This window comes from Thamnophis elegans, chromosome 10 (assembly GCF_009769535.1).
Source record: "Thamnophis elegans isolate rThaEle1 chromosome 10, rThaEle1.pri, whole genome shotgun sequence".
NCBI lineage: Eukaryota > Metazoa > Chordata > Lepidosauria > Squamata > Colubridae > Thamnophis > Thamnophis elegans.
The window spans coordinates 18,778,077-18,806,076 of NC_045550.1; the positions used below are offsets into that span (position 1 = coordinate 18,778,077).

The window sequence follows — 28,000 nt, forward strand, 5'->3', positions numbered from 1 at the left end:
GATCCAATACCATGCAGGGCTTTGTAGGTGACAAGTAGCACCTTGAAGCGCACCCGGAGATTGACAGGTAGCCAGTGCAGCTCGCGGAGGATAGGTGTTGTGTGGGTGAAATGAGGTGCACCCACGATCGCTCGCGCGGCTGCATTCTGGACTAGCTGAAGTCGCCGGATACTCTTCAAGGGCAGCCCCATGTAGAGCACATTGCAGTACTCCAGCCTAGAGGTCACAAGGGCACGAGTGACTGTTGTGAGAGCCTCCCGGTTCAGGTAGGGCCGCAACTGGTGCACCAGGCGAACCTGGGCAAATGCCCCCCTGGTCACAGCTGACAAATGGTGTTCAAAAGTCAGCTGTGGGTCCAGGAGGACTCCCAAGTTGCGGACCCTGTCTGAGGGGCGTAGTATTTGACCCCCCAGCCTGAGAGATGGAACACTTGACAAATTAGTGGGAGGGAAGCACAGCAGCCACTCGGTCTTATCCGGATTGAGCACAAGCTTGTTAACCCTCATCCAGTCTCTAACAGCCTCAAGGCCCTGGCTCATCACGTCCACCGCTTCATTGAGTTGGCACGGGGCGGACAGATACAGCTGTGTATCGTCCGCATACTGGTGGTATTTTATCCCGTGCCGCCAAATGATCTCGCCCAGCGGTTTCATGTAGATATTAAAAAGTAGGGGGGACAGGACCGAACCCTGCGGCACCCCATATGTTAGGGGCCTAGGGGTCGATCTCTGCCCTCCGACTAACACCGACTGCGACCTGTCCGAGAGGTAAGAGGAGAACCACCATAAGACAGTGCCTCCCACCCCCACCTCCCGCAGTCGTCGCAGAAGGATACCATGGTCGATGGTATCGAAAGCCACTGAGAGGTCAAGGAGTACCAGGATGGAGGCGTGGCCTCCATCCCTGGCTCTCCAGAGATCATCGGTCAATGCGACCAAAGCGGTTTCTGTGCTGTAGCCAGGCCTGAAGCCAGACTGGAATGGATCAAGATAACTAGCTTCCTCCAAGGACCGCTGGAACTGAAAGGCCACCACCTTCTCAACAACCTTCCCCACAAAGGGGAGGTTGGAGACTGGACGATAGTTGTTTAGAACGGCTGGATCCAAAGATGGTTTCTTCAGGAGGGGTCTCACCACCGCCGCCTTAAGGGCGGGGGGAAAGACCCCCTCCCGAAGGGAGGCGGTAACAACCGCCTGGATCCAGCCCCGTGTCACCTCCCTGCTGTTAACAACCAGCCAGGAGGGGCACGGGTCCAGTATACATGTGGAGGCACTTACAGCTCTCATGGCCTTGTCCACGTCCTCAGGGGCAACAGCCTGAAACTCAATCCAGCGATGGCCTACCAGATTATCCCTTGGTGCCTCGGCTGGTTCTGCAGAATTGGAGTCCAAGTCCGTCTGAAACCGAGCAACTTTATCCGCGAGAAACTGGACGTAATCCTCAGCCCTGCCCTGCAAAGGATCACCCGCATCCCTCCTATTTAGGAGGGAACGGGTTATCCTGAACAGGGCGGCCGGGCGCGACTCAGCGGAAGCAATCAGAGTGGCAATGTAAGTTCTTTTTGACGTCCTAATTGCCCGGATGTACTCTCTGATGCAAGATGTTAAAAGTGCTCGGTTCGATTCGGATTTATTGGCTCTCCATTGGTGCTCTAGGCGTCTCTTCCGGCGCTTCCTCTCCCGGAGTTCCTCAGTAAACCAAGGAGCCCCCCTGGATCCACTGCCTCGGAGCGGCCGTAGAGGCGCAATCCGGTTAAGAGACTCCGTCGCTGCCGAGTTCCAAGCAGCAACCAGAGTCTCTGCCGGACTGCGGGCGAGGGTATCAGGAATAACCCCAAGCTCCGTCTGGAACCTCAGAGGGTCCATAAGTCGCCTGGGGTGGAACCACCTGGTCGATTCCTCCTCCCTACAGTGGGGGTGTGGTCTCCGAAAGTCAAGCCTCAGTAGGTAGTGGTCTGACCACGACAGGGGTACGATCTCACTACCCCTCAGACCAAGATCACAAGTCCACTGCTCCGAGAGAAATACGAGGTCGAGCATGTGACCCGCCGAGTGGGTTGGGCCCCACTTATCTTTTACTTTCATGAGGACATCGTGAACTCTCACTTTATGCAGTCAAATTATATACTTCCTTTTTTTCTATATGTAGGTAAATCCCAATTCCTCTATCTGCAATGTACTGACTGCCCTCTTTACACAATTCTCTTTACAATGCAAGTTGAAAAGTATAGAATGTTCTATACTATTATGATAAAACAAAAAGTGGTGATTTGTTGTCAAAGCCTTGTTCTACTGTAACAGATAGAATCGAAAGTCAATGTTTCTTTTTCTTTCTTTACCCTTCCTCACTTTTCTTTCCCGTTTCCCCTTCTCCTTCACACCTAATTTGCTTTAGTATTTTATATTTTATAATACTTTATAACCTAATAAAATGTATTTGGAAAAGTAGCGAATATGCTGCAGTTATTGACGACCAAAGAAGATTAAACTGTCTTCATTTCAGGACTAGATGTATTTTTAAATAAATTCAATAAAATACTGATATATTTAAAATTAGCAAAACCTGAGGTCTGATGAAAAATTTAATACAAAAAAAAATATCCCCCCCCCCCCGGCATCATACAGCTAAGCAATTTAATAATTTCAAAAATTCTCCTAAATATATAGAAAAGCTTTTAGGTTTAGTAAGTTAGAAACTTTGGCACAAAGTACTCTTCCCGTCTATTTTCTCAAGAATCAAAAAAGGGATGATGCCAGTAAAGTAATTTCAATGTAGCTTTAAAATGAGTGTGTCGTGCAAACAACATGAATTTTACTACGGTACTCAACTTTGACAAAGTCAACTCTGATTAACACTTGGGAACCTTGGAAATTACAGAAATTTTTGCAAACTGTGAAAACAACTTGAAAGAACAAACTATTTTTATTTTTATAATGCATCAAACTTCATTGATGAAATCATCAGGTATTGATGTTGATTCAACAGTTGGGCATGATGATCAGCACAGAATCATAGAATTGGAGTAAGGTTATAGGCCTTGCTTCATGCAAGAATTCTAGAGCCAAAATATCCCAGGGGAGGTGTGTGTCCCAGTCTCTAATAGGAAAATATCAGCAACACAAAGCAACTGTGCCCTTTATGTTGTTGGTCTCTTGGATAAACTTTTTGTTCATCACAGCTCTGTCCTAGCACTCAAAATCTGTTGTCCAGTATATGTTATCTAGACATTATATCTATTTCCTCCCTCTGGAACTATATAGAACTTATACTCTTTTAATTCTTTCAGCAATTGTCTAAATTTGTGATAGAATTCTTGGCTCAAGATGCATAAAGAAAGTTGTAATGTACTGATTGGATAGGTTGTTTATTGAAATACATACTATATTCATGCCAACTGTTGTAGAAATTGGACAGAAGAGACCTATGATTTAAAGCATATAAATCTGATATGGATATACAATATGTAAATTGCTTTGTCTGCCTTTAATAGCTGCTCCATAACCAAAAACACAAGTATGGATAGTTTATTTTGATCCAGGAGCATTTCTGCATTTCAAATATATGCTTAAAATATGGTGTGATTGACCAGTTGGCAAACCTGACTTATCTGTTAGGAAAGGCTGTTTCTGGAGAGCATTCAACATATGCTTGCAGTATTCTGATCTCAGATATCATTAAATTGTTTTTAATGATTGTTCTCTATCTCTCTCTGTTTGTCCCTCTCTTTCCACCTTCTTCTCTTTCATCTGTTTCTTTTTCATTTCCCCTCCCCTCTCTCTGCATCTAAGCATTTTAGGCATCATCTAATCTCAATGTAATGGCAGAAACCTGGATTAGTTGTTTATTTGGTCATTTGGTCTCTTTCAGTGCATAATCCTGTATACTATAATTGAAAAGATATCATAAATGCTAAAATTTACAGAAAGGAAGATGTGAACTATTATAAAATATTTCAGAGTACCTTTCAACTTCTTCTGCAAACCAGTCTGCAGAGATTTTAGAAATGAGGTTCATAAGCATTGTTAATAGTTCATGAGCAAGCAGACAGTACAAAACTGAGGTAACTTATCTGACTTCTCAAGGATTCCCAGGAATAAATTATATTCCACTCACGGTATGGACTTTAAATTTATTCTGCTATTATTTCAAAAATAAGCCTGAAGAGAAGGCTTTATAGGCTTCAATAAAATATTCTTAAGACACTTCTTTCATTTTTCACGCACACTTAATTACAATCTGTAAATATACACATAGATCTATTACTCATGTTAATCCTGCTACTGATAAGGTAGGGTAGAAGAGAATAGAAATGAACTGGAATATGGATAAGCATGGAGCTTTCATTAGTCTACCTAAAAGTAATCACAGATCCATGACTGGCAATATACATCTTTCAAATACACAACACTAATTACCTCTGGAAAAATAGTGCTTCATCATGTCTATCTCTGCATTGTATTCCTATAATCATCAACTATTCTTCTGTCCATGATTTCTGCTTTTTAGAGAATGAGAGAGGTTGAAAGGATAAGATATCTTTGATAAAACAGAGAACATGTTTCGCATAGTTTAGCAAGATGGTGAAATTGTTTTTCCATATTTTTAATATTGATTTACTTATCCAATCAATATTAAAGAATGATTTGGCAGAAATATGCTTTGCAGTTTGGAAAAGCGCTTATGTCATGAAAAAATAATGAGAGAAAGCAATATGCAAAACAATATCATATAACAAAATAACGATATATGAATGCTGATGGTTTATGTTTTTTTTTTAAATGGCCTTCTTTCAAAACATGAAGAGGTGATTAACTGCCTTTATTTCTGTGTACACTGGAAAAAAGGCGTGTTTACTCAGATTAATAATTCAAACTGCTTTCTCACCTCCCACATCTTTTTTTTAATGTGTTGTGTAATTTTAAACCATATGCTAGAACAGATTAACTGTGTGATTGATTGTACTTCTTCTAAACATGTATATGTAATTTTCTCCTTCTTACTTCCATCAATGGATACTGCCCAAGATTCTCACAACAAGAAAAAAAGTTCAACAGGAAGGGAGTTATTACTTATCCCATTTACCACTGCATATCCTCTTTTTATTTCAGGCACATTCTGCCTGCCCTGGAAGAAAAATGATGCTGAAATGTCTTGGCTTGGGACAGCAGTTGCCTTTTCACTAGTATGTGAAAAGAGAGAAGGGTGGCATTCAAGCATATAAAAAGAAGAGCTGCTGGCCATGACACTGTAGAAGTGATTTGGTAGTTTTCATGGCTATTCCCCCCATCCCATAAAGAGTGTATTTAACAAACCACTTTCAAAGTGGCAGACTTTTGTTTTTGTTACATTTAAGGCTATCAGAGTGGAACTGCACAAATGCAGATGTTTGCTGGATGGCTGGGCTTATTTTTCAGTGTCTCTTTGCTGTAATCCAGTGTTTACCCATTTTTCTGCAGTTCAGTATAGCTAGTGTTTCAATATGAACACACAACCACACACCATTGATGGTATTATTACAATATGAATGTTCTGCCCAACCAGGAATGCAAAATAGTTATACTATCTCAGTTACTTCTTCAAGTTTAAAAAAGGTTAGATATGACTGCAATTTGCTGAATTATCCTTGTGGTTGCTGCCACTAGAAGCAAACAGGATCAATGCCTGTCTCTCCATCTAAATTGTGGATATTATAATTCCATTTTCAGCTGCTGGTGCCAAAATAGAAACCAGCCATACAATGGGCTGTATAAAAACTGGCTACTCAATTAATTAATACCAACAAGACAAAGTATGGTTTTGAAGGAATATGGGCAGGCTTGCATTTCCATATTCCCAGCATCCTTGGCTCAGAAAATTCTCTCTCTCATCTTCACTGCCACCAGGCCAGGATTTGTCTCTCTATAAGATCCAATCTTTCAATCTGGATGACGATGTTGATGATCACAGCAAGTGGCAGCACCTGTCTGATTTCAAAAAAGCTAAGCAGGCCTTCAATCAATTGTATTTGGATGTGATTGGCTGAGACAGGCAGACAACATGCTTTTTTCTTTCACTGCTTCCTTTGTACAAACAAGTAGGTGGAGGTAAAGTAGTAGGTAGTTGGACAAAAAAGCCTTTGTTTTGGGGAAAATGTATACACTGAAGTACTACAATAGAAGAAAGAAAGATGAACCAGTACAGTTAGGAGCTAAACAAAGCATATCCATCTTGCTTATGTTTACTAAATTTCTCTAAATAAATCATCTGGAAAAATGGTAGCACACAAAAAAATTGGGTTGTTAAACTGTGATCATACTGGCAAAAAAGGTATTCCCTCTTTTTGATACTTTTTGACAACAAGCCAATTTTATCAATCAAGTAAGTGCCATTTTAGTGGAAAACTATACTTCTTATTCTCAGTTAGCCAAATATGGTTGATCTCATGCATCATTTCATGAAATGCTGAAAACTGAGAAACTAAAAAGTATCCAAGGAGGAGAAGGCAATGGCAAACAATATATATATGTGAGTGTATGTATGTATGTATGTATGTATGTATGTATGTATGTATGTATGTATGGATATGGATATGGATATGGATATGGATATGGATATGGATATGGATATGGATATACCTTTCAAATACTGAATTGAGACTAACTGCTGCCTTCTGCCTATAAAATGAATTTGTTGGCTTGACCTTCCCACCCAGCTGGATAGGCCCACTCAGGGAGAAATAATACTACTTTAGAACAGGGTCTTATTTCCTAATTTTTGCATGATGCATAAACATAGCATTTAGAGAATCAGTTTAATCTTGTGGTTAAAGCACCAGGTTAGAAAGTGTGAGTTCAAGTTCTGCCTCTGTCATGAAAGACAGCTGGGTGACTTTGGGCCAGTCATTCTCCCTCTCTCAGCCTTTCCCACCTACAAGGGTTGTTGTGGGGGGGAAAGGAGGGGGAACATTGCATCTGTTTGCTGCCTTGAGTTATTTGAAAAAATAATGAAAACAGGATACAAATAAATAAAAGAAGTAAATAAAATGATAGATAATATTAAAGGCTGCAGAGGTTTAAGCCATCTATGGTATAAAAGTAGCCAATATGATTTGTGCCCCATGCAGACTACCCTGTTTCTCACAGTATATTCTTAATTGTAGGGCAATGATTCTTAAACTGGAGGCAATTACTCCAAGGGTTATTACCCATCCCATACCCAGGGGACCAATGGGTAATGTACAAGTAAAACATAAATGCCTAAAAACCATATATAGTAAAAATAGCCAGATTAAAAAAAGAAAAATAATAATTAAAAGATGAATAGTCGGGAAGGGCCGTCAAATCTAATTCTATGTTTGAATCCTTCTTTTGACACCATAGATGTGAAGGTCGAAAAGGGGAAGTAATAAAATCCTCACTTGGCTTATAATTCTCACATCATTCTTTTTAAAATGCTGAGAAAGCTATGGAAGAATTACTTATGACTAAACAACTCTTCCTCCTTGTTATCACTTGCATCTCAGAGTGTAAGCATACAGAAATTTTCTCAAAGATGCAAAGCCAGTGGACAAACCTAAAAGCAAATTTACTGTTGACTTGCTGAAATAAATTCTTCTTGTAAAATACAATTTTAGGCAACCTTCTGAATTTTTATGATAGCATCTTGAAAAGCAGTAAACCGTTACTGAAAAATATATGATCTATGGAAATATCAGGGGAAGAGACTGAAGGCATAATAAAAGGAAAATATTTGCTGCATATTTAGAGGCACATTAACATTTGAATAATTGTTACGAGATTTGAAATGCAGCACTAGGACTAGTTAGCTTTTACCCGTTCAGAGAGAGAGAGCAAGAGAGAGAGAGAAATGCTAATTTGGGTTTAGTAACAAATAAAAATAAATTAGTTTTCCCTCAGTATTAAGTTTTATTTATTCTATACACACATACAAATTAAGCAAAAACAAGCATAATTTATTTCTTCTTGCTCCGCCACAAGTCCTCCTGTTTGCTGTTTGGTCAAGAACATCATTGGTAGGTAGAATTGGTATGTACTGTACCTCTTAAAATGCAAGGAAAGATTATATTGATTTACAAGCCACTTGTTGTAAAAAAGTAACACCCATGTGTTTTTAAGCATGCATAGTTTATATTTACTGTTTAGCACGAAGGAAGGAATAACAGCAACTTGGAGAAAGACAGAGCTGGTGTATATGTCTCACACACTGAGATGTATTTTTTGGTATGGGATTAGGAGTGGCAAACATTTCATTTAGCTTTGATGGAAATGATTGATTGACTATAACTGATTTAATGATCCACTGCGCAAATTTTCAGACGGATGACTTAATAGTTGAGACAAACACATGCTACCCTTCCAATTTTTAACTGAAAGGCATAATGCATTTTGGACTCGGAAAGAAAAAAAAGTTATATCATGCATAAGGTGACCAGATTTTCAGATTGGTAAAGAGGGACACCATTGACCGGGGGGGGGGAGCTAGGCTGCGGCGGTTACTGCCAGCCCGCGACCTCGCTAGGGACGTCTGGTCACCTTAATTATATACATCCTCTCTCTCTCTATCCATCCATCCGTCTGTCTGTCTATCTGCCTGCCTATCTAGTTATGTTATCCCTCTCCCTCTTTCCCCCTCTCTTTCTCCATCCATCTATCTGCTTGCCTACCTATCTCTCTCTCTTTCTCTCTATCCATCCGTCTATCTGCCTGCCTATCTGTCTATCTAGTTATGGTCTCTCTCTCTCTCTCCCTCTCCCTCCCTCATCTCATTATCATCTATCTCAGTGTTTCTCCACCTTTTTTTTTAAATTATTTTTTTATTTTTTTTGTTACATAGACGACACATACCCACAACAATAAAAACAAAACAAAACAAAAAGAAAAAAACCCATCATCACATATAGCATGTCGTTTGGTTACAAGTGTTTTAACATTTATCATTCTTATACATTTATTATTTCATTTAATAGGTTATAATATACAGTTTGGGTTGCTTTGTTTATCATCCCTTCCTCCTGTTATAACACCACCTTATTTTCCCTTTCTTTTCTCCCTTCCTCCCTTCTCTACTTCCTTCCTTCCTGCTCTCCTTTCCCTTCCTTCTTCCTGTACCTTTCTCCTACTCCTGCTCTTCCTCATCCCCTTCCTACCCTCTCTCCTCCTCTTTCTCTCTTTTCCATCCTCCTCTCCTTACCTCTTTCTTTTCACCCTCTCTCCCTTCTCTACTTTCTTCCTTCCTCCTCTCCTTCCCCTTCCTTCTTCCCTTACCTCTCCTTTGCTCCTGCTCTTCCTCATTCCCTTCCTACCCTCTCTCCTTCCTTTTCTGTCCCTTCCATCCTCCTTTCCTTTCCCTTTCCTTTCTCCCTCCCTCCCTTCTCTACTTTCCTCCTTTCTCCTCTCCTTCCCCTTCCTTCTTCCCTTACCTTTCTCCTACTCCTGCTCTTCCTCTTCCCCTTTCTACCCTCTCTCCCCCTCTTTCTCTCCTTTCCATCCTCCTCTCCTTACCTCTTTCTTCTTTCCATCTTCCTTTCATTCTCTCCTCCTTTCTCCCTTTCTCCCAACTCCCTTTCTGGGAGTTGAAGTCCACACACTTTCAAGTCTCCAAGGTGGAGAAAGACTGATCTATCTAATTAATATAATTATTTCTCCCTCTCTTTTTCACTCTCTCTCCAGCGCACAGACGCAAATGCATAGGGCAGCCCACCTCACACACAGGTAACTCCGGGCGGCTTACAGAAAGAGGACAGCCGACCACTCACCCCCGCGGGGGGGGGGGGCAGGATTTCGCCAAGAAAAGTTAACTTTCCTGCGAAAGGGGCTGGCAGCCTCTCAGCTCTTCCCGGCCGGGGAGACCTCCCCCCACTTCCACTCCTGCGACCCTCCTCCCGCCTCCTCAGAGCTTCAAGCAAGCTAACTGGGAAGGTCGGGGAAGAAGAAGAAGCGGCGGCGCGAGGTCAGCGGTCCTTGGGGGCACGGCGGAAGCCCTACCAAAGCGCCCCTTTCCCGGCTCGGCTGCCGTTGCTGCTGCTGAGGGCGGAAGGGGAGGAGGAGGAAGATAAAGTGGTGGTGTGGTCCCTGCAGCCGCCGAGGCGGGAAAGGTGTGCTTTGACAGGGCTTCCACAACGCTGTGGAAGCCCTGGCAAAGCGCCCCTTTCCCTCCTCGGCTGCCGTTGCTGCTGCTGAGGGCAGAAGGGGAGGAGGAGGAGGAGGAAAATAAAGTGGCGGTGTGGTCCCTGCAGCCGCCGAGGCGGGAAAGGTGCGCTTTGACAGGGCTTCCACAGTGCTGTGGAAGCCCTGCCAAAGCGCCTCTTTCCCTCCTCGGCTGCTGTTGCTGCTGCTGAGGGCGGAAGGGGAGGAGGAGGAGGAGGAGGAGGAGGAGGAGGAGGAGGAGGAGGAAGGTAAAGTGGTGGTGTGGTCCCTGCAGCCGCCGAGGCGGGAAAGGTGCACTTTGACAGGGCTTCCACAGCACTGTGGAAGCCCTGCCAAAGCGCCCCTTTCCCGCCTCGGCTGCCGTTGCTGCTGCTGAGGGTGGAAGGGGAGGAGGAGGAGGAGGATGATAAAGTGGCAGCACGGTCCCTGCAACCGCCGAGGCAGGAAAGGTGCGCTTTGACAGGGCTTCCACAGTGCTGTGGAAGCCCTGCCAAAGCGCACCTTTCCCTCCTCGGCTGCCGTTGCTGCTGCTGAGAGCGGAAGAGGAGGAGGAGGAGGAGGAAGATAAAGTGGTGGTGTGGTCCCTGCAGCCGCCGAGGCGGGAAAGGTGCGCTTTGACAGGGCTTCCACAGTGCTGCGGCGGCTGTTTCACTAACCCCGCGCAGGTTACTAATTCCCACCGGTTACTCACCAGTGAAGCTGAAGCAGCAAAACAAAGCAAACGGCCGCGAAATGAAATGGAGACTCCTGCGACTCACGCAGCGTGCTAAGCGGACTCCAGCCAATCAGTGCTGGTACACTAGTTGCGTCCCTACCTGAACCGGGAGACCCTCACAACAGTCACTCGTGCCCTTGTGACCTCTAGGCTGGAATACTGCAATGTGCTCTACATGGGGCTGCCCTTGAAGAGCATTCGGCGACTTCAGCTAGTCCAGAATGCGGCCGCGCGAGCGATTGTGGGTGCACCTCGCTTCACCCACGTTACACCTATCCTCCGCGAGCTGCACTGGCTGCCTGTCGATCTCCGGGTGCGCTTCAAGGTGCTACTTATCACCTATAAAGCCCTTCATGGTAGTGGGCCTGGGTATTTGAGAGACCGCCTACTGCCAATTACCTCCACTAGACCGATACGATCGCATCGATTAGGCCTCCTCCGAATTCCATCTACTAGCCAGTGCAAACTGGCAACTACCCGGAGGAGAGCCTTCTCGGTGGCTGCTCTGACCCTCTGGAACGAACTCCCCATGGAGATTCGGACCCTCACCACCCTCCAATCTTTCCACGCCGCTTTGAAGATCTGGCTGTCCCGGCTGGCCTGGGGTTAAGATTCCAACCCCACCCGAATTGTGTGACTGTTGTGCTCTCTTTTAATATGTTGTATTGTTTCCATATTGGAATACTGTTTGTCTTCCCCCCCTCCCTTTTTGAATTGTGAGCCGCCCTGAGTCCCCCCCAGGGAAAAGGCCTGGAGTCCAGGCCAATCCAATCAGTGAGCAGCAGGCTGGGCTGGCTTAGATTTTTAGAAATAGATGGGGAAATAACGAGCGAGCTAGCGGCAGCTGATGGGCGGGGGAGCCAGCGAGCGCCAAAATAAAGCGGGGGTTTTTGAGAAGCGGGCGGGATGCGGGAAAAATGATGAAAATGCGTGCCTGTCCCGCCAAATGCGGGACGTCTGGTCACCCTAATCATGCAGTGTGTATTACATGAAACAATCCAGAATATCCTCATTTTGGAAAGTTGAAATTTTACCTTATATAATGATCACTAGAACTTGTTAGACATGTTTGTGCATAGTTGAATTTATTTATAATCTTAGCTCCATTATTTTTGGGAGGTCTTCAATTTTTGGAATTTTTTTTAGTAGCAATGAAGTCACTGTGTTTTATACAGGATTGTCTTGTGATTAATTATGTGGAATCTGCCAGTCAGGATGGACAGTGAGTTAGCCAAGCCCTCACTTTTTGCCTTCATTATCTCTTAACTGTCCAAAATGTCTGTCCTATACTTAACTGTCCAAAATGTCTGACCAGTATGCATAGTGAAACATTGCACAACTGCTTTTTCCAGACTCTCAATATGTAGAATGCATATATATTCCTTGGTAGCATTGCCTGAACTGGAGAATGGGGCTTAGAAAAGAAGTTAAGAAGCATCTACCAGGAAGCTATATACCCTCACATATTGCTAAAGTGGAATAGTACAGGAATTTGGAAAGACTTGGATTTGGGGTTCAAGGCCCCTGCAGGCTAGATCCAGCCTTGAACCCCTAATCCAAGTCTTTCCATATTGCTTAGATCTGGCCCATGGGGCTGCCTTGCAAACAGCGAAGGACCAGCCTGCGGTTCCTCTGCCAGTGAAAACGGAGCTTGGGGAGGCCAAACATGCCCCTCCCCAGTGCCATTTTCGTTTTCAGAAGGCTTCAGGAGGCTGTCACGGCTGAAAACAGAGCCTCAACAAGCGATGTGGAGCTGGCCATGTCCACCCTGGTCATGCCCACCCTGACCACACCCACCCTAGCCATGCCACCCTCCAGCTCCCTGACGTCAAACACAACCCTGATGTGGCCCTCAGTGAAATCAAATTTGACACCCATGACTTGGATCTTTCTATTTTCCTATCTTCTGAAACACCAGATGCTCTTCCAGCATATGTACTTGAGCCACAACCTAGAAGAATTGTCTCAAAGGTGCTTTTTTGGGAGACAATTGGACTTTCTTGCTTTTTCTTTAGAATACATTTTGCTTCTTATCCAAGAAGCTTCTTCAGCTCTGACAGGATAGTGAAAAATGGAAGGATTTATATTCCTTGCAGATATCTGGTAATCCTTTTAGAGGGTCGTTGAAGCACTTGGAGGTTTATCTGTGTTCTTAGGGTCACCTGAGTAGTGCTCCTTGTTCCTGTAGTCTGCAATTTTTTCCTCTGAAAACCCACTCCTATTCTCACACCATTCCAAGGGTGTTCATTCCAAATTGTGTAACTAAAAGTCCGTAGAGATTCTCAGTCATCCAGGTCATGATTGTTCCAAAGGTGCTTTTTTTCTTCAGAAATATAAACCCTTGCATTCTACATATCCTGTCAGAGCTGAAGAAATTTCTTGGATGAGAAACAAAACATCTTTAAAAGAAAAAAAAACCACGAAAGTCCAGTTGCCTCCTGAAAACTCACCTTTGGGACAACCATGACCTGGATGACTGAGAATCTCTACAAAGCTAGAAGAATGTAAGCTCTGGAAAAAATATGGCATTTGCAGCTATGAAATGCTAAAAATCTTATTAGAAAACTGGAATGGGTAAATTTTTGTTAGTCAAGAGTTAAAATTAACATTTGGAAGAGAATAAGGCAGACTACAGTATTTTGTGAGTGAGACTGACTTTGAGGGAAAATTGGAGAATGTTTTATACCTAATATTTGGCATTACATATCTATTTCCATTTGTCATTTATTTTCAATCTTAGAGGAGGTTCTCGGGATCACTGCCTCTTTCAAATTTGTCATAATTGTGATAGTAAATTCCATAAATGTATTTGTTAATTACCCTTATGTGAGTATAGCCATAAAATAATTTGTTGTTTCTTGATTACATTATTATTTTTATTTGGAACTTTGAGTTCTGGTATTACAAGTATGTTTCAGGAAAAAAAAGCATATGGGCCAAGGAATTTTTTCTTCTTCAGTTAGATCATTTGAACACTATTTATTTTCTAGTGCCCAACATAACAAAACATAAACATACAGAAGTGATTCGGAACTCCCTTTGCTGTAGTAACAAATGATGAACAAGCATCAATGAAGTGATGGAAAATGGGTATGTATTTCTCTGGTGCACATGTCAAAAAGTTAGCCATAAGTCAAAGAGAATGGAATATAAAGCTCCCTTCCATATTTGCTTTTTGACAAATAGCTGACCGTAAGTGTAAGTCAAATTAATCTAGTACATGGCTCAATGAACTGGTGACAAGGCGGCAGGTTTCCCCGAGAAATAATTCAAAAGGCCTCTCTTTCATTATACGTGAACATGGATGTGGCACAACATTAACCCTTGCAATGGAACAAGAAAGATGGTTTGAAATCTGGATGAAAGATTGTAATTGTGAATTTTTGGAAAAGTAAAAAATGAAATTAATTTTTAGTTGCATTATAGCTCTGTGAGCTGTTGAAACCACCGTAAACACTCTTCTATTTTTATAATTTTATAGAATTTATAAGGGATGAGCTCTGATAAATATGGCTGAATATTTGCATGTCTTATTGGGAAGGACATTTTCTAACCTGTTGTTGTTCCTGGGCACTTTTTGATGACAATTTCATTAATGTTTAAATAAAGGTCACAGGTCAGACCTATTTTCTTCTCTTTAATTTAGAAGAAACTTCCATAATACAGGCAAAAGCAAATGTAGATTATTTTCCCTTCAGGTAAAAAGATCTGGTTGGCACTATCATCTAGACTAATATGACCTGAAATGCTGTGCATGGCTTTATAATATGCTTTGACTTGCCCCTCTGTTTGAATTAGACAATTTATGGCTGAAAAGTGAGTTGGGGAAAATAGATGATATTGAAGAGGGACTTTTGTTACTATTTAAAGTATAAAATTGCATGGGCTATATTTCACACTGGTCTCTCTATCTTAATATGCTCATCTTTTATGCTTGCCACCTAAAATTTACTAAGTTCTCTGTCAGAAACAGAACTGTTTTCTATGATCCATGATAATAAGACAAATGTGACAAACCTTCAGAATAAGTGAGGTATGGTAAAAAATATCCCATTATTATAGACACTTATATCCATGTCTGACACAGAATTATAGGATCAAAGATGTCAAAGCTCAACGCCCACTTCACAATGCAGAATTAATTAAATTAAAGCATTGCCCCCCCAAATGGTTGTTTAGCTTCTCCTTGAACACATCAACCTCCAGAGTTGCTGAGTCTTAGGCAAGCAAGATATATAATCCAAAAATTCTCAGGAGTTTTAACATTTTAATTGCTTAGTAGAAGTTTTCCAAAATTTATGTTTGAATGTCAAAGAGGACACTGAACTGAGCGCATGGTAATTCTTTGAAAGGAAAGGAAAGGATAGGATAAGAAAGGAAAGGAAAGGAAAGGAAAGGAAGAGCTCAAACTGCATTTATATGAGCAACTTAAATCAGTATGTTTTTCATACAAGTGCAGGATTCTCTTTCTTGATTTTGATTTTTCTCAATTTCTGTTGTAGTATTCCTTTCTTAATCCCTTTTGACAATTAGTAAGCCAATGAATTTAATCCTTTATATCTTCTGTATCTGCAGAAAGGAGATTGTTATTGTTTTGAATTGTGTCAGATGATACACCAACCAGGCTGACTTTAGGCAAAGACTGAATAGGCACTGGCTTAGATCACCAAAGTTTAGGGGGCATCAATGCCACCCTTATGAATCATTCTAAAAATGATCAGCAGGAGGTGGCATCTTGAATTAATGTGGGATTAGAGGTGATAGAACTTTGAGCTGGTACTGTCTACCAGCCTCCAAAAATATTGCTCTGATATTTTAAACATGGGTATTTTGCTTCTCACTAGAAAATTGTTCAAAATATTTTGCTTTGAGATATATTTTTATAATTATACTACTAGCATCTTGAATGCTATACCCAATATTTTGCCTTAAAAGTTGAAAGTCTGATTAGACATGAAAATAGCTCACTTGGACATTGTGTAATAGAAGCATTTTTTTCCTTATTTCTCTTCAATCTCTATTGCTCAATCCAAAACATTTCTTAGTGTACAAAACAGATATATATTACCTCCACATCTTGTCACCAAAGGGCGTCTGTGGAAACACTGATTCTATAGTTAATTACAACTGCCAGCAGCAGCCTCAGTGACTTTTTTCTAGCCTTACAGTTCACCTTAGATCTATTCTTACACACCCTCTGACAATGCTAATTTATTTTCATGTCTTCCTCTCTGAATGATAAGTAGTTTGAGGGCCAAGCATTTAACATGTGTTTCTCCCCCTCAATTGTAGTATGAGCTCTAAATATGAGGATCAAGCAGAAAATTATTACTCCAAACTTGGGAGTAGCAACTATTTTTGAACATTTTTTATTTACTATTACTCTTATTTACTCAGTCTTTTCCAGAATATTGATCCTGAAATGAACTTCTATTCAGGAATGCTACATTGTAGTGAAGCAGGAATATTCCAGCCTCATTGCTTTGCCTGCTCAAACTTCCTTTTGGCATGCTAAAGCCACTGATCTACATACAGTACATTTAATTATTACATTTATCCATATTTTTTAAAGATCAGATGATATTCCTGTAACATGAACGTATCTTTTAAAATCACTAGTGTTCCATTCTCTTGTTTACACCTAGGTATCTAGAAGAACCAGTGAAGGTCAGGTTTAGGGTAATAAAACCAGGAGTCTTGGTTTACAGCAGTTAAAAGGTAGCATTTCAGGCAAAACTCTGCCCACAACCTGGTGTTTGATCCTGACAGAACTCAAAACTGACTCAGCCTTCCATCCTTCCAAGATTGCTTAAATGAGGACCCAGATTATTGGGGCAGTATACAAATAATGCTTGTACATTGTAAACTACCAGAGAGTTTTATAAGCACTATAGGGTGTTGTATAAGCCAAAATGCTGTAAGCCTAAATGCTAATAACTTTCTCCCCTAGAAAAGAAGTGATGTCAATATAATATATTTTTGTCTGGCCTGAACCAAAGTGATTGTTTTGGAATTTTATGACTTACAGATCAAGAAGTATGTACTGCATAGTTATCAATTAAATGCCATACAATTCCACCACAAAGCTTTCTTTTGTACATCTTGCAATGTGCTCAAACATGCTGGATACTAGAATACTATCAACCTGCACTGCTTTGCCTGTATGACATCAAAGGGAAATCCAGCCACAGTAAGAACATGCTGATCTCCGTGTGATTCCTGGAATGATTCCCATCCAAATATTTATTTATGTGGCACAGATGTTCAGATCATCAAGCTGTGCAGTAACTCTCCTTTGCAAGTTCCTTACAACTGTAGCCAAGAGAATAGAGTTGGATGTAATAATGTGAATTATTTGTAATATCTAGCTTGTGGTTAATATGTGGGAAAAGAAAAGGCAAAAAAAAACTTCTATATGTTCCAATTAAAAAAAGAAAGTTGGGATGCAATAACACATTTAAACCAGGTACCAATTAGACTTGCCAGATCATTGTGATTGTAGTCCTATTTTTAAATACAACAATCAATGTTTTCCCATTTAATTCCTCAAATAGTGTTGCCCTATCCCACCAGTTATATGCAAATAGCTTCCATTAACTTTACTTCTACATGAGTAAGTAAAATTGGATTACATGCAATGAGATAAATCTTTAGTGACTAGTGCTTTGAAATAGTGTATGGTATCTTGCTGTAGATCTTTCAACTTATCATTTCAGAGTTGGGACACACACACACACAAACACACACACACCACCATCACCACCAACAGCAACAACAACAACAATGGTGAAACCAAAAGCTATGTTGAATATAATAGCCTAGTGGGACTAGACCTTTAGCTGGGATTCATATCTGTGATCTGAAACATGAACTTTTATTGCTTACATTCCCAAAGGGCTTGTTAAGGTATTAGTTACATTTTATCACATAAAATGTCTTTACCATAAACAAATGAAGATCAGGAATTCAACTTTAAGAAATAAACTGAAATGAAAGGCAATTGAAGCACTCTTTGGGGATAAAGATTTAAATGGGGAAGAAGGAACAATTGATAGCCTGTTAAGACTTATAATTTTCCACCTTGAATTATTGACAACCTGTGACATTAGTCCTCTACAAATTATGGTCTATAAACAGCTTGGAAAATATGACCTTTGCATTACAATTGGTCTCCAGATGATTCTAAGCTTATTTTCAAGCAACTGTCATGGACTTATTTTCATGGAGGCTGAATAGGTGTGAGAATACAAGTTAGCAGATACAGAATATTTTCAAACTAAAGAAACCTGAAAACTTGATTGGTTATGGCTAATATGACTTTTTTAAACAATCCCAATAACAAAAATATTTAGAAAAAGAGAAGTGAAAGGTAATTTCCCCCACCAATTGATTAACAGTCATGGAACAAACAGAATTAATTAGCACAAGTCTGTTGTCTTAGCACTTTTAGAAGAGGTTAGGACAAAAGTGCATTCATAAACTGATTATGCATGTTTGTTTATCTCTCTGTGTGTGAATTTCTTTTTTAGGGAAGGATAGGCAAAGCAGAAACATTTCCATGAAGATGAATGACACAGAAAGATCAGCCTTTCTGTTTGACTTTTCATGTTTTATTTAGATAGTTTAGTTTATCCACAGACAATTATGGAGAGGTTTGCTACACTATGAATGCTATGTTTAACTACTGCATTTGTTTGTTGGATTTAAATCCTACCTGTAGGAATTCAGGTCAGTGTCCTTTTCCTACAATAATTGCAAGAGGTACATTCTGTAAAAATAAATAAAAGGAATAGAATGGAAAGTGACTAGTTAAAGTCACTAGACCAACATTTTAATGAAAAATACAAGGGCATTGTATTTTTATTGCATATTGCAGTTTTGAAGAATAGTGGTTACTAACAGGTATTTTTATACCATACATTTCTTGCTAAGTATGGTCAGATTAATACTGATATTAACCCAATATCAACTTGGTCTCCCCAATTTTGTATCTGCTTCAAGATAGAGCCAAACAAAACAAAAACACAAGTGGTCTATAACAGTTCTACAAGATATTTATTTTCTGGAAGGCTCTGTTATACAAACAGCATCATAAAATGTGAAACAGCAACTATTATAATTGACAAATTTCAAAAATGTATTCCTAAAAACGTTAGTTGATAAGTTTGCTTCTGTATTTATGGCTTCATTCTGGTGTCAGTCTGTTACCGAAGTTTAATTCACTACCTTTATCTCTGCTACAATTTGCCTTGTAACCATACTGCTCAATTCAATAATTCTGTCAAGTGGTATCTTTTTCTTCTTGACAAGGAGCCAAGCAGTGATTTATTGCTTGAACGAACATTCTTTTCAAGAAATCCATTTGTTTGAACATCAGCAAACCCCAAAATTAATTATTCATTTTATGCTAATTTTAGAAGTTTATGTGCTTTAGAATAAGACTGCCAGGTATAATATATATATAATCCTAGCTTGTGATTCTAAAAACTTACATTTTATATTTAATTATTTCTTCCCCCTGCCAAAATGATTTAGTTTCTAAGGAAGGACTTTTTCTCTAACCTTTCTTTCTCTTATTACAATATTTTCTCATCTTGCTTTAGAAAGTGGTTAAAAAACGCCCGGTAACATAATGTTGCTCCAAATCTATCTACATGGCAGAGGTTTATAGAAAGCATTAAAATTATTGAGAAGGTATTGTGAGCCATAACCATAAATAAGACCTGCTGAAAAAACTCTAGTAAATAAGTGTTAGTGTGTACGAATACGTGGCAGACGTCGATATACAAAGCTTATTTGTCATGTAATTTCAGGATTTTAGAATACTTCCTCATTTACACTTTTAAACAGGTTGTTTGACATGTGCTGTTTTTAAAAGTTATAGAATTTTAGGAGAATGAAGGCAATGTCAGTATGAATAATGAAGTATTATAGTTGGAGTATATGGGGCTGCAATATATAAATACATTATCCACAAGGAAAACATGATACAATATACTATATACTAGTATAATATACTAATACTATGTTTTTTCCATGAAAAGTTCATTTCCTAAAAAAACACATGCTTGATTTGTTCTTAAAGTTTATTTCTATGTGACATTTCTTTTCATCCCTTAAAAAATCACATAGTTATATAATTTATTAGAATTAATGTCAAATTAAGATACTAGGATACAATCAATGCAATACAATACAATACAATACAATACAATAAATACAATATTTTATTTGGTCAAGTATGATTAGACACACAAGGAATTTGTCTCCAGTGCAGAAGCTCTCAATGTATATATAAAGCAACAGGATAATCATAATCTCTTAATATAGATAATAGAACATTTAATAAAAGGTAACAAGAAGGACAATAATATTACAGCCATAATACATGGATAAATAAACAGAGACATTAGACAGTATCGTGAAAATTACGTATTCAGAAGAGTGATGGCATGAGGGGAAAAAACTGTCCCTGTATCTAGTTCTTTTGGTATTCAGTGCCCTATAGTGGCGTCCTGAGGGGAGGAGCTGAAGCAGTTTATGTCCAGTATGTGAAGGGTCTGTAGATATTTTCTAAAGCTCTCCATCTGACCCATGCAATATACTAGTCATCTGTGGAAGGCATGTTGATGGCAATTGTTCTTTCTATAGTCCTGACTCTCCGTTGTAATATGTACCTGCCCTGTTTGGTTGCTGTACCAAACCAGACAGTTATAGCAGTACAAATGACAGGTTCAATAATTCCTCTGTAAAACTGTGTCAACAGCTCCTGAGGCAGTCTGAACTTTCTGAGTTGACACAAGAAGAAGATTCTTTGTTGTGTCTTTTTAATGTTGGTTCTAATATTAGGTGTTCATTTCAAATCCTTGGAGATTATAGAACACCCAAAAGTTGAAGGGTTTTGATACTAATACTGTGTTATTAAATATAGTAAGACATGGTAGAATAGAAGGGCTGCTCCTAAAATCCATTCTCATATTTACAGTTTTAAGCATGTTCAGCTCCAGATTGATCTAGCTGCACCACATGGCCACTTGTTCAACTTCCCATCTACATGCAGACTCATCACCATCTCAGATGAAGCCAATGACTGTTGTATAATCTGCAACTTCAGCATTTTAACAGAGGAATATCTAGAGATGCAGTCATTGATATATAGACAGAAGACCAGTGGAGAAAGCCCATAGGCCTGCCCAGCTACTATATGTAATTTTCCCTAGCTTCACCCATTGCTTCCTATCTGTCAAAAAGTACCAGAAGACTGCTATTCTATGTCCCGCAGATACTAGTTGTATCTGCATTATGTGCATTTTCATGCTTTAACTGGTACTCATATGCACCCAATATGTTCTTGTAAGACCCACCCAGAAGAAGAAAAAAAATTGGAAATTGCTTTCCTGGAATAGGAATAGCTGGGAGGAGACAAATGCAGGGGAATTTGTTGTTCTGGAACAGTGTAGCCTGTTGCCAAAGACTCTTAGTCTGAACAGGTGATTCCAAAACAGGCAGCAGAAGAAGAACAACTCAAGCATGTATAAAGATATTCCTACCTCTCATTTAAGGCACTTAGCACTTTTTAGTTTTGTTGCAAATATCTTCTGCAAAATGTCTATGTGAGGTTCCCAAAAACAATGTATAACTGAAAAATAAGTAGTCCTATCAAAGCTGAGAATAGGTTTTTACATTTTTATATTTCTGAAGGGTTCACTATGTGAGACTTTATCAGGCGACCTACTTTCTCCAGTGATCTTTTTCATTTTGTTATTTTCTTCCTCCTATTACCGTTTTATGTTGATTAGGATAATAATAAAATTTGGAAATAGGATGAGTGGGAGTGGGGGAGTTGGAAATCAAGGGGAAAAGGGCAATGCATTATTTCATTACAACATTTCTTTCCATCCCGTATTCTGACATTTAGAAAAACATAATATGCATGTCTTTGTTCATTAGCATCTTCAGGTTTTTTTAGCAACAGTTGAAAAGAAAAAAACAATATTAAATATAAACTAACCTTTTACCATTCAAACAACAAAATATGAAAGCAAAAAGAAACATTAGATGACATCTAGATTTTCAGTCCACACATAAAATGAGAGCCTTGCCATGTAAATATTCAGTTTGTGCCTACCTTGTCCGAAATTTCTCATATTGTGGTGGTATCGATTTTATGATGATGATTACATTGTTGCTTACCAAATTTGTTCCTGGATGTGTTCCAAGGCTGTTCCAACTATCCACTGTCATAATTCTTTATTGTTCACGTTCCATATATTCTAGTGGTGTATAGGATAAGGTGACCAGACGTCCCGCTTTTGGCGGGACACCCCCGCTTTTTAATGCATTTTCCCGCGTCCTGCACGCTTTTTTAAAAAGCACGCTTTTTTGGCGCTCGCAGCTCCCGCCCATCAGCTGCTAGCTTGCTGGGCTGGCTCATCGTTCTGTTCTATCTGCTACCTACAAATTTAAGCCAGCCCAGCCTGCCGCTCACTGATTTACTTGGCCAGGACTCCAGCCAATCAGTGAGCTGGCTGGGATGGAAAATTTTCCATCCCAACCAGCTCACTGATTGGCTGGACTCCTTAGCCTGAGGATGCCTGCGCGAGTCTCCATTTTCCTTTCGTCTTTTGGGGTTGCAGCTGCGCTTGTTGGTGAGCAATCTAATCTAATTCTAATCAGAGAATTTTCCGCTCGCCGCGGCAGGAGGAGAGGGTGGGGGCAGTGGCAGCCGCCCGCACAGAACTTCCTCTCGCTTCCGGGGCTCCTGCCGCCCGACAGAAGCCCCTGAAGCGCGTGGAAGTTCTGTGCGGGTGGCTGCCGCTGGCCCCACCTCTCCTCCTGCCTCTTCGTGAATGGGATCGCCGCCTCCGAGAGCGTGGGGGCAGCGGCAGCCGCCCGCAGAGAACTTCCTCTCGCTTCCGGGGCTCCCGCCGCCTGGCAGAAGCCCCTGAAGCGCGTGGAAGTTCTGTGCGGGCGGCTGCCGCTGCCCCCACGCTCTCGTTCGTGCAGAGAATTAGCCTCGGCTGCTGAAGGGATCGGGCCGCCACTTTAACTTTCTTCTCCTCCTCCTCCCCTTCCGCCCTCAGCAAGAGAAACGGCAGCCCGCCCAGGGAACGGACACTTTGGCAGGGCTTCCACAGCGCTGTGGAAGCCCTGTCAAAACGCATGTTTCCCGCCTCGGCTGCTGAAGGGATCGGGCCGCCACTTTAACTTTCTCCTCCTCCTCCTCCCCTTCCGCCCTCAGCAAGAGAAACGGCAGCCCTCCCGGGGAACGGACACTTTGGCAGGGCTTCCACAGCGCTGTGGAAGCCCTGTCAAAACGCACGTTTCCCACCTCGGCTGCTGAAGGGATCGGGCCGCCACTTTAACTTTCTCCTCCTCCCCTTCCGCCCTCAGCAAGAGAAACGGCAGCCCGCCCGGGGAACGGACACTTTGGCAGGGCTTCCACAGCACTGTGGAAGCCCTGTCAAAACGCACGTTTCCCGCCTCAGCTGCTGAAGGGATCGGGCCGCCACTTTAACTTTCTCCTCCTCCTCCTCCCCTTCCGCCCTCAGCAAGAGAAACGGCAGCCCGCCCGGGGAACGGACACTTTGGCAGGGCTTCCACAACGCTGTGGAAGCCCTGTCAAAACGCACATTTCCCGCCTCTTTAACTTTCTCCTCCTCCTCCTCCCCTTCCGCCCTCAGCAAGAGAAACGGCAGCCGGGCTTCCGCCACGCCCCCGCGCCGCCGCTTTTTCTTCTTCCCCGGCCTTCCCAGTTAGCTTGCTTGAAGCTCCGAGGAGGCGGGAGGAGGGTTGCAGGAGTGGAAGTGGGGGGAGGTCTCCCCGGCCGGGAACAGCTGAGAGGCTGCCAGCCCCTTTCGCAGGAAAGTTAACTTTTCTTGGCGAAATCCTGCCCCCCCCCCGCGTGGTTGAGTGGTCGGCTGTCCTCTTCCCGTAAGCCGCCCGGAGTTACCTGTGTGTGAGGTGGGCTGCCCTATGCATTTGCGTGTGTGCGCTGGAGAGAGAGTGAAAAAGAGAGGGAGAAATAATTATATTAATTAGATAGATCAGTCTTTCTCCACCTTGGAGACTTGAAAGTGTGTGGACTTCAACTCCCAGAAAGGGAGTTGGGAGAAAGGGAGAAAGGAGGAGAGAATGAAAGGAAGATGGAAAGAAGAAAGAGGTAAGGAGAGGAGGATGGAAAGGAGAGAAAGAGGGGGAGAGAGGGTAGAAAGGGGAAGAGGAAGAGCAGGAGTAGGAGAAAGGTAAGGGAAGAAGGAAGGGAAAGGAGAGCAGGAAGGAAGAAAGTAGAGAAGGGAGGAAGGGAGAAAAGAAAGGGAAAATAAGGTGGTGTTATAACTGGAGGAAGGGATGGTAAACAAAGCAACCCAAACTGTATATTATAACCTATTAAATGAAATAATAAATGTATAAGAATGATAAATGTTAAAACACTTGTAACCAAATGACATGCTATATGTGATGATGGGTTTTTTTCTTTTTGTTTTGTTTTGTTTTTATTGTTGTGGGTATGTGTCGTCTATGTAACAAAAAAAAATAAAAAAAGTTGATAGGCAAGAGGAAGGAGGAAGGAAGGAAAAAAGAAAAAGAGGGAGAGAGGAAAGAAGAAAAGATGGAACTAGAAAGGAAAGAAGGGAGGGAGGGAGGAAAGGGGAAGACAGGGAAAGAGCAGAAAGACAGAGAAGGTGAAGGTAGATAGGCAGAAGGAAGGAAGAAGGAAGAAATAGGAAAGGAGGGAAGGAGGAAGGAACAGAAGCGAAGAAATGGAAAGAGCAGAAAGACAGAGAAGGTAGATAGGCAAAAGAAATGAAGCTGAAAGAATGGAAGGAGGAAGGAAGAGAAAAAAGGAGGAAGGGAGTGAGTGAGGAAAGAAGAGAGGATGGAAGGAGAAAGGAAGGAAGAGAGGGAAAGAGCAGAAGACAGATAAGGTGAAGGTAGATAAGCAAGAGGAATGAAGGAAGAAGTGAGGAGTCTCGAGGAGGGGGAAAACATTTAGTGACCAAAGTTACAATGGCATTGAAAAAAGTGACTGATGACCATTTTTCACACTTAGCGACCGTTGCAGCATCCTCATGGTCACGTGATCAAAATTTTGTTTGGTAACAGATTCGTATTTATGCTGGTTTCAGTGTCCTGGGGTGACCTTTTGACAAAAAAAATTTTTTTTTAATCAAGCCCCCCCCCCCCCCCCCCGGTCAAGGGCGTCCCTCTTTTCCAATCTGAAAATCTGGTCACCTTAGTATAGGATAACAGATGTTTATGAGCTATTGCATTAAGTTTTGTGATCTTTTTGGGTTACACATCTCAGTCAGCTTGCAGCTAGACCAATCAACTAAGTTTGAGAAAACATCCTGGAATGATTTATTAAACATAGATGGAAGATTAATTAAATCTGGCCTTATCCTTGAAAAGCAGAATATTCTGACAGCCTTTTGTTGTCTATACATGGCAAGAGCGTCATCTCTATATATGGCTATTTCTCCTCCAAGACAAAAATCAGATGAAAGGCATGATGTGTTTCATGGAAAACATGATGACAATCCCATGGTATATTCTTAGATATGCATGACATTTAAATTACTCAAAACAAAAACAAAAGAGGACCCTGTGAAGATCAGTTGAATCTACATAGTGATTCTATAAAGTGGCAGAATTCATGCTTCTATATGATCATTCAGAATGAAGTAAATGCCCTTAAAGCTGGTCTCAAGTAGATGAGAAAAGAATGTGGTATTCGTATAGAGTATTGCAATACATCTCCTTGATCAACATATCTGACTAGTATAGTATAGTATAGTATAGTATAGTATAGTATAGTATAGTATAGTATAGTATAGTATAGTCTCCATATCACACACTAGTAAACTTCTTGATTCATCATAAGATGATAAAATTTATCTTTTTAAAATCAAGACCAAGTTGATATCCAAGAGTATCAAGGCATCAATAACTTTATTTGCTGTATCCGACTATCCTGATAGTAGAAGATGCATAGGATGAACCATTATAACTGAATGATTTTAACAGAACAACATCTACCTCGGCTCCCTTTCTCCCATGCCACTGTTCTACTGGGTGAAAGTAAAGACTACTTATTAGAACTTCCTCTAAAGTTAGAAAATATAGCACAAACTAGAAAAACAAACAGCAAATATTAATATAGTTAGTAAAACCCTAACCAAGAAGAATGGTTATACTGCTATAAGTAAACAACTATTATTTCTGTCTGTCTGTCTGTCTGTCTGTCTGTCTGTCTGTCTGTCTCTCTCTCTCTCACATACACACACACACACACACACACACACACACACACACACACACACACAATATTTTCTCAGTCTTCTGACAAGACTCTCATCCAACTTCTCTATCCCAGTATATGGATGATAGAGACAACTGCCAACTTTTCAGCTTTTATCTCATCTTAACCATTCAGGTGCTCATACAAAAACAAAAGAAAAAGGAAAATTTTCCAAATGGTTTATTGTTTCTTAAAGTGGCAAGTCAAAGACCCAAATCCCTTTGGCAACTCGTCCACTGAAGTTAGTCCATTATCTGCTTCTGGTTTGGAATTATATGTTTCTAGGTCTGTAGTAGGAGAATTTTCTTCTCTTCAAGTCCTAAAATAGCTGCTGCTAATTGTGGTATATCTATTTTCCTTGTTGTCAAGGTTGAAATCATATTCCATTTGCTGCCTACCTTCTAAAATTCTCTGCAATCCCATCTCATCAGTAATGATTGACCTGATTTAAGAAATGATCCTATGATGTTGGTTTTAATTTAGCTAAATCAAGTAGTACTAGTATTCATTTTAGTTACTTTTTATATCACGAATTCAGTTTTGGAAGTAGTTTTCTGTAATTCAGTGTCTGGGTTGTATGGGGTAACTAAGTAATAACAAATGGTAGGCTTCTGTGGAGGTATTGGTACATTGAACCAATACAATGCCAAGGAGTAGATTCAACACTGTGAACTTAAACTGCTGATAAAAAATGAAGAATCTTAAATATTCTATTTCCTATTTCTGTATTCTGTTTTCTATTATCTAAGCTCTGAACTACTAAAATCTGATGATATGCTTTCATTTTAATTTCCCTATTTTAAAAACAATCTGAACTTATGTAAAGTGTCAACCTGCCTACCAGACTGTCAGATGGCATTCCCACAGTGGTTGTATATGTCTGACAGAGACATGTGCCAATTAAGGGTTGTAGAGTGCTAAATTTCATCACTGCCCTCCTAGGAAAGCTTATCAGTGCCAGCAGGATGGCTGCTTGCAGAAGATACCAAATGATATTGCTGTTCTGCTCCCTGAATAGGCTTATAAATTCCTCACTATGAAAATGGTGAAAAGAGGGGTATTGGAACATAAAACATTTCTTGATACAGGATGGCACTAAACTAAATAATGGAGCCGGAGCCAGGCTAGTAGTATGACAGGTCATATATCCATCTGTTATAGAAGTTAAGGAAATGGTCAGCAACGGAACTTATTAACCTTCAAGGCAATACAGGAAAGTCCCTCAACAATTACATTAATCAATGTGTAACTCTAACTATAGTACAGCCCAATTCTAGATGTTTTGTAATAAAATAGCAAAAAATATTCAGAGGTATTTAAGTACACGAATTCTGCTTAATTCATGACTTTACATGGAGCAGGAACCTATTGCCTGCAGATTATTAGCAGGTGGTTTTTACATTTAAAAAAAATATAAAAGTGGTAGTATGAATAATACATTTTAAGATGCTTTTGGATCCAAAGTTTTGGTGAAAGCTCTTTAGGATTTCTCTGGTTTCTTGATGGTTGATTCAATCAGAGCCCTAGTTGGAATGACGAAGTACCTTAGGAAAATGATGTATTTTATTCTCCTCCTGACCAAGTAGTTAGCCATTAGTTGGGAATGTTCTAGCTATAAATCTCTTGCATTTAGATAGAAATTAAATTATAAGAATTACATTCTTTTCAGCTGCCGGGCACTAGCATATGAATTTATTATTCCAGGCACTCCAATCACATTTTTTTTTAAATTAACAACACTGAAATTTAAGATTACTGTCAAATCCAGAAAGAATTGATAATCTTTCTCTGGTTCTTGGGGGAGGATGCTGAAATCTCATGAGATTGTCAGTATGATAT

At 40.7% G+C, this 28,000-nt stretch overlaps 1 protein-coding gene across 1 annotated transcript in view; it reads left to right on the forward strand.

Annotated features, from left to right (window-relative positions):
• The window catches only part of SORCS1 (sortilin related VPS10 domain containing receptor 1), a 611,780-nt gene that overhangs the window by 167,844 nt on the left and 415,936 nt on the right, over positions 1-28,000 (forward strand). The window lies entirely within an intron of this gene.